Source organism: Planococcus citri, chromosome 1 (genome assembly GCF_950023065.1).
Source record: "Planococcus citri chromosome 1, ihPlaCitr1.1, whole genome shotgun sequence".
Classification (NCBI taxonomy): Eukaryota; Metazoa; Arthropoda; class Insecta; order Hemiptera; family Pseudococcidae; genus Planococcus; species Planococcus citri.
In genome coordinates this window covers 7,137,050-7,147,847 of record NC_088677.1, presented here as the reverse complement: position 1 = coordinate 7,147,847, position 10,798 = coordinate 7,137,050, and the positions used below count along the sequence as shown (strand labels likewise).

General features: G+C 34.9%; 2 long non-coding RNA genes across 2 annotated transcripts in view; both read left to right on the top strand.

The window, feature by feature from the left end:
• The first annotated feature begins 1,297 nt into the window (after window positions 1–1,297).
• LOC135841935 (uncharacterized) lies at window positions 1,298–2,418 on the top strand. The gene is made up of 2 exons (XR_010558026.1): window positions 1,298–1,578; window positions 1,661–2,418. It is a non-coding gene; the product is annotated as an uncharacterized LOC135841935 (long non-coding RNA).
• Window positions 2,419–9,047: 6,629 nt separating this feature from the next.
• The window catches only part of LOC135846311 (uncharacterized), a 44,851-nt gene continuing 43,100 nt past the window's right edge, over window positions 9,048–10,798 (top strand). The window contains exons 1-2 of the long non-coding RNA XR_010558947.1: window positions 9,048–9,348; window positions 10,237–10,429. This is a non-coding gene — a long non-coding RNA (uncharacterized LOC135846311). The remainder of the gene's footprint in view (window positions 9,349–10,236; window positions 10,430–10,798) is intronic.

Sequence of the window (10,798 nt, the reverse complement as noted above, 5' to 3'; positions counted from 1 at the left end):
AAAAAAAAAAAGTCACGATCCTAGATTTTATACTTAGTTCAAAATTCTTCAAACTGGATTTGACAGTCGCAAGAGCTTTAAAAAAAAAACAAAAATCACGATCCAATTTTGGAGTTTGAAAGTCTTCAAAACTGCATAAAAAATGTAATAAGAATTTTTGATTTTTCGCCAAAATTTTAATCCACTTTGATGGGACTTTTTTTCCCTTACCGATCTTTAGATATTTTTGTTAGAAATACTGTTAAATTGTATTTCTGACACTCTGATGATGGGACTTTTTTCCCCTTGCCGATCTTTAGATATTTTTGTTGGAAATACTGTTAAATTGTATTTCTGACACTCTGAATGATGAAAAAAGTGAAAACTGTTTCTTTTCTTGAAATAAATAAATGTGTATAGATCTTTACGTTTTTTCAAACATTTTAATCCTTGGATTTGATCTACTCAAAAAAGCACTAGGTATCCTCCACTTCCATGATGAAAAAATGGAACTTGCACCCTCTTTGATTTATTGAAAAATCATTTTCGTAGGTATTACTTATGTACATAGACATACCTATAGTTACGTTAATCTTTCAAGATTGCTAGGAGGACGATTAGGTATTGATTTCAGTAATTTATCACTTTCGGTGTAATTTTGTCAATTTGCCACAGTGAAAATGAAACATCCAACAAGTAAGTAGGTACTCGAAGAGAACTCATTTTAAAGAACTTCGAAAGGAGATTGAATTTTTAAAAAATACTAATTTGATTAATTTTTTAAACTTTCCAACATCGTTGAGAAGACGACTGGAGAAAAATTTTTATTGAAAAAAGAATTATTCTAAAGTATTCTGCTCAGAGATGACAAATTTTCAAATAATTTGTAGGTACTTATACCTGCAGACATCAATTTTCATCTTTTTCAATATTTTTCAACTGCGGGTGGCTTATACAAGTGGACCAACATGTAAAGGCCAGGGGGGAGGGGTTCCTGAAAATGTAATCATTCAAACGTACCTACCTATTCTGCCTAGAGATGAAAAAGACGATTTATAAGTTATGAATAAATGAAGCCCTTTGGAAAAAAAAACGAAGGGGAAATAATCTATCGTAGAAAAAAATCAATTTCGAATTCTTGTAAGTGATACTTGCATACCTATAAGTACAGATATTGAATCATTTTCAATATTGAAACGATCAATTTTTAATAATTTTTGTGCTGATAATTTTCATCTTCGATAAGAAAACGATATGATGAAATTTTTCAATTGGAATGTTCAAAAATTTGCAATCATTTGCCTACATCCACGTGTTCAGCAACGTTCGAATATCAATTTGTAGTACATTATTACAATGTCACCGCTACCGTGCAAATTTTCTTACATATTGTATACTGTCTTCTCGATATCTGGGTTTTCATCGCAAAATAACGTCCCCTTCCGTGCATTAACTTCATTCGAAGAAGATATAGATATCCGAATCCCGGAATCTGCTAAGGCTGATTGGATCCGCGAACTTTTGGCGAAGAAGTTGATGGATATGAATTCAAAGCTGAGGAACACAAAGAATGAATTGAAAACAGAGAGGGCAAGAAATGTAAGTGTTATTTAACCATCCTTCTGTCTCAAACTTAGATAAAGTATGTAGGTACTCGTATTTATAGTTTGTTTTTTCACAGATCTTTTCCAAATTCATGTGTGGCATGAATGTGTATAGAATGGAGCTCGATGGTGTCATATCTACGGCCACCGATGGTAAAAAGACCCGTATTACAGACGTTCAACAACCTTCTGAACCTTCAAAACAGATACCCGACACTAAAATACGTCAAATGAAGACCGAAATTCAACGCATTTTAGTCACGGATAATACCGAAAAAATTAAAGATGCGTTCAAGTTAGCACAAGCATTTTATTGGGTGATCGATGACTGCACTTCTGAAGCGTGCAAGTACCTCTACCTATCTTAAAGGTAACCTGACTCAGAAAAAGGTTGAGCTTTGGAAAGTTGCAGCAATCACCGCCGGATTCCGTAAGTTATGCGACGATTATATGCATCGAGATGGGTCTTTGGCGGTGAAAATTTACATGTCGTATGAACAAGCCAATATTACCAAGGATTTTTTCCAAATAATTCAGCAATATAGTACTTGCTGGAGCGTCGAGAAAAGAGACCTTGATATCGTAAACATCGTGGTACGATCCCTCCTGAATGAAACTAGTATTGCATACTGCGAAGTGTTATCGTCGAAAAAGAAAACAAAAAGGTAATACTAGCTTTGCCTGTGCGAGATCCAGGTACCTCTGTCGCTTGCTAACCTACGATGTAAATAAAACAATTTAAAGAGCACCTATAGATATGCCTTAAGTATATAATAAGTAAATGTAGGTACCTACATATATGTATTTTGCACAATTAATAAACTTGATAATTATAGATATGTAAGTATATTATTCGTTTTCGTTTGATGCAGGTACCTACGTAGGTACGAGTATCTATATGAGTATCACAAAAGGGCGAAGTCGAAACTGTTTTGGTAGTTTTCACTTTTTGTAAATGTCCTTATTGTAAGTTTTTGATGCAGTTTTAAAGACTTTCCAATTCCAAAATTGGATCATGATTTTTTTTTTTTTAAGCTCTTTTTGCGACTGTTAAATTCAGTTTGAAGAATTTTGAACTATGAAATCTAGGATCGTGACTTTTTTTTTTGAAAAAGATGTATTTTGACCTATCAAATTGGGTCCAAATTCTGGCAGGAGGGGGATTCCATGTCAACTCAACCAAAAAAAGGCGATTTTGAAAGTCATGTCTTTCGATTTCGCTCAAATTTTTTTTACAATATCTACCCACCCAGTAAGTAAGAAAGCCGCAATCAGTTTGGTCCCAGCCCCCTCAGGGGGCGGGTGGGGGGGCTTCCATTATTTTCACATCGTCTCGAGGTATTCAACTTCAGCAGCCTATTCCTCCAAAACTATGATACTTTGATCAAAACTGATTTCACAGTTCGAAAGGCCATTAAATTTTAAACTTTTTAAGTATTTTGAAATTTTCAAAAATTGTAAGTTGAACTTTCAACAAATTTCAAAATGGCGCTGTAAATGGGAGCTACCATTTAAAATTTTGAAAAAATTTCCATAGATGAACCTTTTGATTCTTTTTCGAAATATTCAAGTTTCGAGATGGGATCTCCCAATGGAAGGGGGAGAACCCCCCACCCCCCATTTTGGGTGAAACTTTCGAAAGAAAATCTGGGGCATGTGATATATCGAATTGTATGTTTTCGGCGACGCTGAACACGAATATGACGTTAGATTTTTGATAGGACCCCATTCACGGCCCCAGCACCTCCCCAAAATGGGTAAAAGTTCAAAAAAGTGTTTTGTTTGTGCCACACATGGAATAGTATGTTTTTGGTGACGCTGAACACGAATATGACGTCAGATTTTTGATTGGACCTCATCCACGGCCCCCAACAATTTTTTTGGCTTTTTACCTATTGGGGGAGGTTCTGGGGGCCATGGGTGAGGTCGATTTAAGAAACTATGGCTATATTCGTGTTCAGCGATATCGAAAACATACTAAGTATTTCATGTGTCACACGAATATTACCATTTTTTTTGGGTTACCCGATGAGATTGAAAAAATGAAAAAAGACTTTCTTACAATAATCGGAGTATATGCACCAGAAGAGGGAAGAGAGGAACAAAGCGAAGAGTTCTACGAGCAACTACAGAGGGCAGTACAAGTAGTAAATCCAGAAGATGAATTGATAATAGCAGGAGACTTGAATGCTCAGGTAGGAGATAGGCGTGTAAAGACAGTAACTGGTATGTATGGAACAGAAGGAATGAATTACAAATGGGAAGAGACTGATAGATTTTTGCACTTTCAACGGACTGAGAATCATGAATACATTCTACCAACACAAAAAAGATCACAAGATGACATGCAGCAATACAAGAGGACAAAGCTCAATGATCGACCATTTTATAGCCAACGAAAACGCCGCAAAGAAATTCTTGGATGTAAGAACATACAGGGGTCTAGAAATAGGCACTGACCATCATTTTGTCCAAGGAGTAATGAGAATTGGAAACAACAAGAATACCAGCCAGGAAAAATGAAAAGAAAATCAACACAAGAGCCCTGGATGACCCAACCAACCAATGGCTGTACCAAAAACAGATGAACATCATAAGTGAAGAAATACAAAAAAGCCAGGACATAGAAGAAGAATGGAAAAATATCAAATCCATTGTGTCAAAAGTGGCAAAAGAAAGCTTAGGAATGGTTCCATGTAGAATCGGAGCAAACTGCAAAGCGAATAAAAAATTGGGACAACGAAATCCAAGAACTCATTCAAAAGAAAAGACAGGCATTTAGAAAATTCATGAGCTCAAAAAGTGAGGTTGATGGTGAAGAATATCGAAAACAGTCGGCAAAAGTCAAGAGAAAGTCCAGGAAATTACAGAGAGAGAGCTGGGAAAATTTCATCACATTCCTGGAGCATGACACATACAAGTTACGGCCAAAGGTGTATAAGATCATAAGGAGAATTGATACAAATTTTAATGAAAGAGTGGGTTTGCCAAAAATAAAAATCAATGATGCAAAGGAATATTTTGAAGAACTCTGGAGTGATGAAAACGCACAAGACATAAAGATAGAAGAGGAAATTGGAGAACCAGAAGACCAAATTTCATTTAAAGAGCTACAAGAAGCTTTGATGAAAACGGCAAAAAATGCAAAAGCTCCAGGAGAAGATGGCATACCAACAGAATTATACAAATATGCAAGTGGTGAATTCAAAAGAAGACTGCTGGAATTCCTAAATATGTAGGATGTACCAAGAAGAAAAGGTACCTGAAAAATTCAAAACAGCAATTGTAATACCACTGTTCAAAAAAGGTGATATGTCAAACCTGAAAAACTACCGAGGAATAAGTCTACTCAACACCTGCTACAAGATATATGCAAAAATACTGGCAAAACGACTGGCAGACCATGCAGAAGAAAAGATGTCAGAAAGTCAAAACGGATTCAGAAAAGGAAGATCATGCACTGATGCAAGTTTTACAGTAAAACTACTGATGGAAAAAAGGATCGAATACAACCTAGAAACACACATGTGCTTTATAGACCTGGAAAAAGCATATGATAGGGTCAATAGAAAAAAACTGTTTGAAGTGCTAAAAGATGAAGAGATAACATATAAAATGCGAAGGGTAATAAACAGCATTTATAAGAACACCAGAATAAGAGTACGAATTGGAAATCAACTCTCAGAACAAGCAGAAATAAACAGGGGAGTTCGCCAGGGATGCCCACTGTCTTGTGTTTTATTCAACATGTACATGGATCACATGGTGAAAGAATGGCAGAAAATGAAGCCAAAAGGAATCAAGACGGACAGAAGGCAAGAAATATCAACAGTAGTTTTCGCAGATGATCAAGCAGTACTAGCCGAAACAGAAGATGACCTACAGAGATCAATGTACAATCTAACAAAGACATCAGAAAAGTATGATATGAGAATATCATCAGAGAAAACAAAAACAATGGCCTTCAAAGGAAAGGAGCCAGTAAGAAGCAAGATTGTAATAAATGGAAAAATCATTGAACAGGTCAATAATTTCAAATACCTGGGAAACACGATATCATACCAGGGAGAAGTAGATGTTGGTGGAAAGATTGCAAAGTTCCTGAGAGTCACAGGACTGATAAATAGGACCCTGAGAAGCAGTAAGGTGCGAAAAGAAACAAGATTGAAGGTGTACAATACCCTAGCAATACCAATGATGATGTATGGAAGCGAGGTTTGGGCACTGAAGAGATCTGATAAAAGAAGAATAACGGCAGCTGAGATGAAATTCATGAGGAGAACGGCAGGGGTGACTCTCAGAGACAGAGTCCCATCTGAGAAAATAACAGCAGATCTCGGAGTGATGCCAGTCATGAAAAAGATAAAAAAGTATAGGAAAGATTGGAGAAATCATGTCAAAAGGATGGAGGAAACAAGATCACCAAAACAGGTCCTCCAATATACACCAACGGGGAAAAGAAGCAGAGGGAGACCAAGGAGGAAACTCACTGATACCTCAGGCTCATCCTCAACAGGTTCCACACCACAGCAGACAGGCCAATAGGCCTACCGCTTATAAGGAAACGACGACGACGACCCTTTGGGAAGGTGCAGGGGGCTGTGGACGGGTCCAATAAAAAATCTGACGTCATATTCGTGTTCAGCGTCACCAAAAACATACTATTCTATGTGTCGCACGAACAAAACACTTTTTTAAACTTTTACCCCCTTTGGGGATGTGCTGGGGGCCGTGGATGGGGTCCAATCAAAAATCTAACGTCATATTCGTGTTCAGCGTCGCCGAAAACATACAATTCGATATATCACATGCCCCAGATTTTCTTTCGAAAGTTTCACCCAAAATTGGTGATGGGGGTGCTCCCCCTCCATCAAGAGATCCCATCTCGAAACTTGAATATTTCAAAAAAGCATCAAAAGGTTCATCTATGGAAATTTTTTCAAAATTTTAAATGGTAGCCCCCACCTACAGCGCCATTTTGAAATTTGAACTTTCAATTTGAAAGTTCAACTTTCAACTTTTGAAACTTTCAAAAAGCTTAAAAAGTTTTTAATACAATGCCCTTTCGAACTGTGAAATCAGTTTTGATCAAAGTATCATAGTTTTGGAGGAATGGGCTGCTGAAGTTGAGTACCTCGGGACAATGTGAAAATAATGGAAGCCCCCCCACCCGCCCCCTGAGAAGCCGGACCAAACTGATTGCGGGGTTATTACTTACTGGGTGGGTAAGGGTATATTGTAAAAAAAATTTGAGCGAAATCGAAAGACATGACACAATTACAAAAACGTTGGTTGAGTTGACATGGAATGACCCTCCACTCAAATGGGTTAAAATTCCGAAATAACTTCAAGAAGAATTCTTTTCGAAATTTTTTACAGCGGTTTTGAAAATTTTTTGAGTCCTGAAATGTGTTCGTGATTTTTGCGATTTTTGAGGTGTCATTTGACCTATAAAAAAGGGTTAAAAATACGGAAAATTATCAAAAAATTCCTATCAAAATTTTTTTCATAATTTTTGAAGAAATTTAAGCCGGCTGAAATCTGGTTACGATTTTTGGGATTTTTGAAATAGGTGTCATTCGACCGATCAAAGTGGATTAAAATTTTCGCGAAAATTTCAAAATTCCCACTAAATTTTTTTACGCAGTTGTGAAGACTTTTAAGGTCCAATTTTTTTTCATAAATTTTGGAATTTTTTTAAAAGCCCTTGCGATTGTCACATCAAATTGGAATTTTGAGTTAAATTCAAATAAGTATTTCGAAAAGAATTTTGAGCTATAAAATCTGAAATCGTGGCATTTTTTTTGTTTTTTTTTTGAAAAAGATGTATTTTGAACTATCAAAATTGGTTCAAATTCCGGCAGAAAATCAAAAATTCTCATAAAAATGTTTAGATCAGTTTTGAAGACTTTTTAGCTTCAAAATGACGTCATCATTTTATTTATTTTCGTAAAAGTTTCCTTACAACCCGTCAAAATGGATTGAAAATTTCTCGAAAAATTAAAATATTATATCGTTGAAAATGTACAATTTTGATTATTTTCCAAACAATGTTAAATCCCAAAATCTGGTCATGATTTTTGAGATTTTGGAATAAGGGTAGCGCGACCTATCATAAAATGTGATGCGAAATATTGAAATCTTTTGTCGAAAGTTCGTTGATTTTCTGCTGTTTTAACACAGCTTGATTGGTCACATGATACGTTTTTCAACGGTTTGAAACCGTCATCAATTGACTTCGAGGTCGAAAATAGGATTTAAACCATTCAGCTTTTTACTGATGCCTTTATTCAGAATCAATAGGCAACTCGTGAGCGTAGAAAGTGAGACTGGTATACGGGCTCTGCTGTGGTACTGGCAGAATAGTTGAAAAAGTTATGCAAGCAATGGTCCGTATGATCTGGCAAATGGTTTCCTCAGTAGGAGGTACGAGTAGTACCCTACGTACATAGTGTAGGTAATTTATAGATCGCTCTGTGTGGCCGATTCTGTGTAACTTAGAGAATTGAAAATTTTAAATAAAAAGAAAAAAAAATAGACTTCGAAGTTATAAATGGAGCTAGAATAATTCAGAAATAAAAATAATCTTCCAAGTGGTCGCATTTTTATTTTGGGGGTTTATTACAACCAACGTGAAGATGTACCTAACATGAGTGATTTGCATACCTAAATCAAAGGGGGGAAAATCAATAATAAAATCAACGACGAAAGTAAAAACCATAGAAAAAAAGTGATAATAAAATGATTTTTTTTTTATAAGTGCAGTCCTTCATAAAAAAATATCATCATTTTTATTTTTTCATATTATTCGTACACCTATTCAAATTTCAAGTATGATTTTTTTATTAAAAAATTTATGATCAAATCTAGAATCTAGAAAGAATTAAATTTCACAATTTGGTTCATCTGTTTACGTAAAAAGAAATCCAAACAAAACGTGTAAAAAAAATTAAAATTGAAAAATTAAGAAGTAACTGAATACTTTTTAGATTTCAACCATAAACTTTCAAAACCTCAAGGTTTTCAGGTGAGAGGAAGTGCATATATTGAAGCATTTTTGAAAATGTCATGATTGGCATCTATTAGGTAAAAAGATTTTCAGAAAATGAAAGCAAAATAATTGTGAAAACACAATATTTCGAATAAAAAACGTGTTTTAAAAACTAAGAATTGTTAGTTTGGTAATTTTAATGGAATTTTAGGTGCATCGGGAGATGGCAATCGTCGCTTTGGTCACGCCTTCGCTATGCCACTGAATGCACACGAAAAATTGCCGTAGGTAGTGATAAAAGTGGTTCTTTTTTCAAGATAAAAAATTTCTATTTGAAAATATCATTTGGCAGCCATCCGGTGAATCGACGTAATCATCTTTCCCCTCGGTGTACCGAATTGTCTACTAGAGTTGGATGTGACTGATCTATTTTTGGACCAGAGCATACGACGCATAGACTTTACCCCTCGATATTCGCGATTCTCCGACGCACTAGTTATTTTCAACGACAGCAAATGCATTGTAATGTCCCATCGATGCCGCTATCATTGAATACGTGATGGTGATGAAATTTATGCCATTGAACGATTGACTTTCTGAATGTGTCCAGATATTTTTCCAGACAATTTCTACTGTAGTGTTTTCCTCATTAGACTGGAACGTGGAACCCGTTCACATTGGTGGTTAAAATAGATATGAAGTTTTTGTCAATGATAGATTGTGATTGGATGCATCAAATATGAAGTTGAAGTCATCAATACTCACTCGTTCAAGGTAAGAATATATTAAGTAATATTAAAAATAGTGTAGTTGTTATTTTGTTTCATTCTTCTTTTTGCTAAAACTGTCAAAATCCTGCTGTTTGCCAAAAATTGTAAAAAAAATTCTCGCTTTTTAACAAAGTTTATCTACTTTTTTTTTTTTAATTCTCCAAATGTCTCGCTTGTTTGCCAGACACTGTCAGAAAACCATAGCTTTTGTTATTAATTACCAAGTCTCGTTTTGTTTTTCCAAGAATTGCCTTTCTCGTCAAAAATTTGCCAAAACTCTTACTTCGCTAGATAGGTACCAAAAAATTGTCAAAAAGTCTCGATTTTTCATAAAAAAGTTTCAAAGCATGTAGTTCAACTTTTCAAAATTAAATTCATTTTAATTCGCAGTATGTACTTATTCTGTTTTTTTTTTTTTTTTTTTTTTTTTTTTTGGTGATTTTTCTCTGCATTAAAACGTTTTGCTCGCATTTTTCAATTACTTCTTGGTCAATTTTTCGAGCTTTTTTGTTTACTAAATTACTTTTTCAGGGAATAATTGACTACGAGCCCTGCCCTCGCTTCATTCGGGTCTGTTTATTTTTCATACCTATTCAAAATTATCAAATTCTAAAATTTTTGATAGAAATAAACAAATTTTTTCAAACATTGTTTTTACCTACCTATGGAAACCCGAATTTTTAAAAGCTTTTGCCCATGCTTCGCTGGGGTCAATTCTTATCTCTAAACTAAAAATAATCTCAGCTTGAAACTTCCATAAATCCAAAAATTAAAATACCAATTTTTTTAACGAACCTAACTTAATTCATGATCTGTTTTTATTTTCAACTACATACATACAAAATACAATACACATGGCACTAATATTTTTGTGTTATTCATTTTCTTTCAGATTGATTACCATAATCACATCAACCACCCACCAAGTTTTCACCATCAAACTATATCCTATCTCATTAGTCAGATGGCTCGGTAGTCAACTATCTGTGCTTGTTTTCGGAGGATTCCAACAGTTGCACCTGGACGTTGAATTGACCATGATGTGAACAATTTATACAGAGAATCTTGTGCTTCAGTTGTAGCAGGTACATACTACGCATAATCCTGATTCTGTTGCGAGTCTTTGCATGAATTGATAGGTATTATATTGTATACCTAATAACGACATTATATGTATACTACATTGAGTTTTTCACGCCATTGTGTTCTATAGGTCGTATCTCACCTATTTAATGCCTAACCTATCCAAAATACCTATTTATCTACGCATAATCCAGCTTTTCTGTAAGTTGCGGATTGCAATTGTTTTTCCAAAACGCAATAAGTCATGATTACTTCGTTTTTGTTACTTTTATAGCCAAAATAGAGCTGCGAATATGGTTTTTTCAATAGATAGTACTGTAATATGTACTTAATTTTCGATTTTATTTTATTGCCAAAATGCAGACGAATTT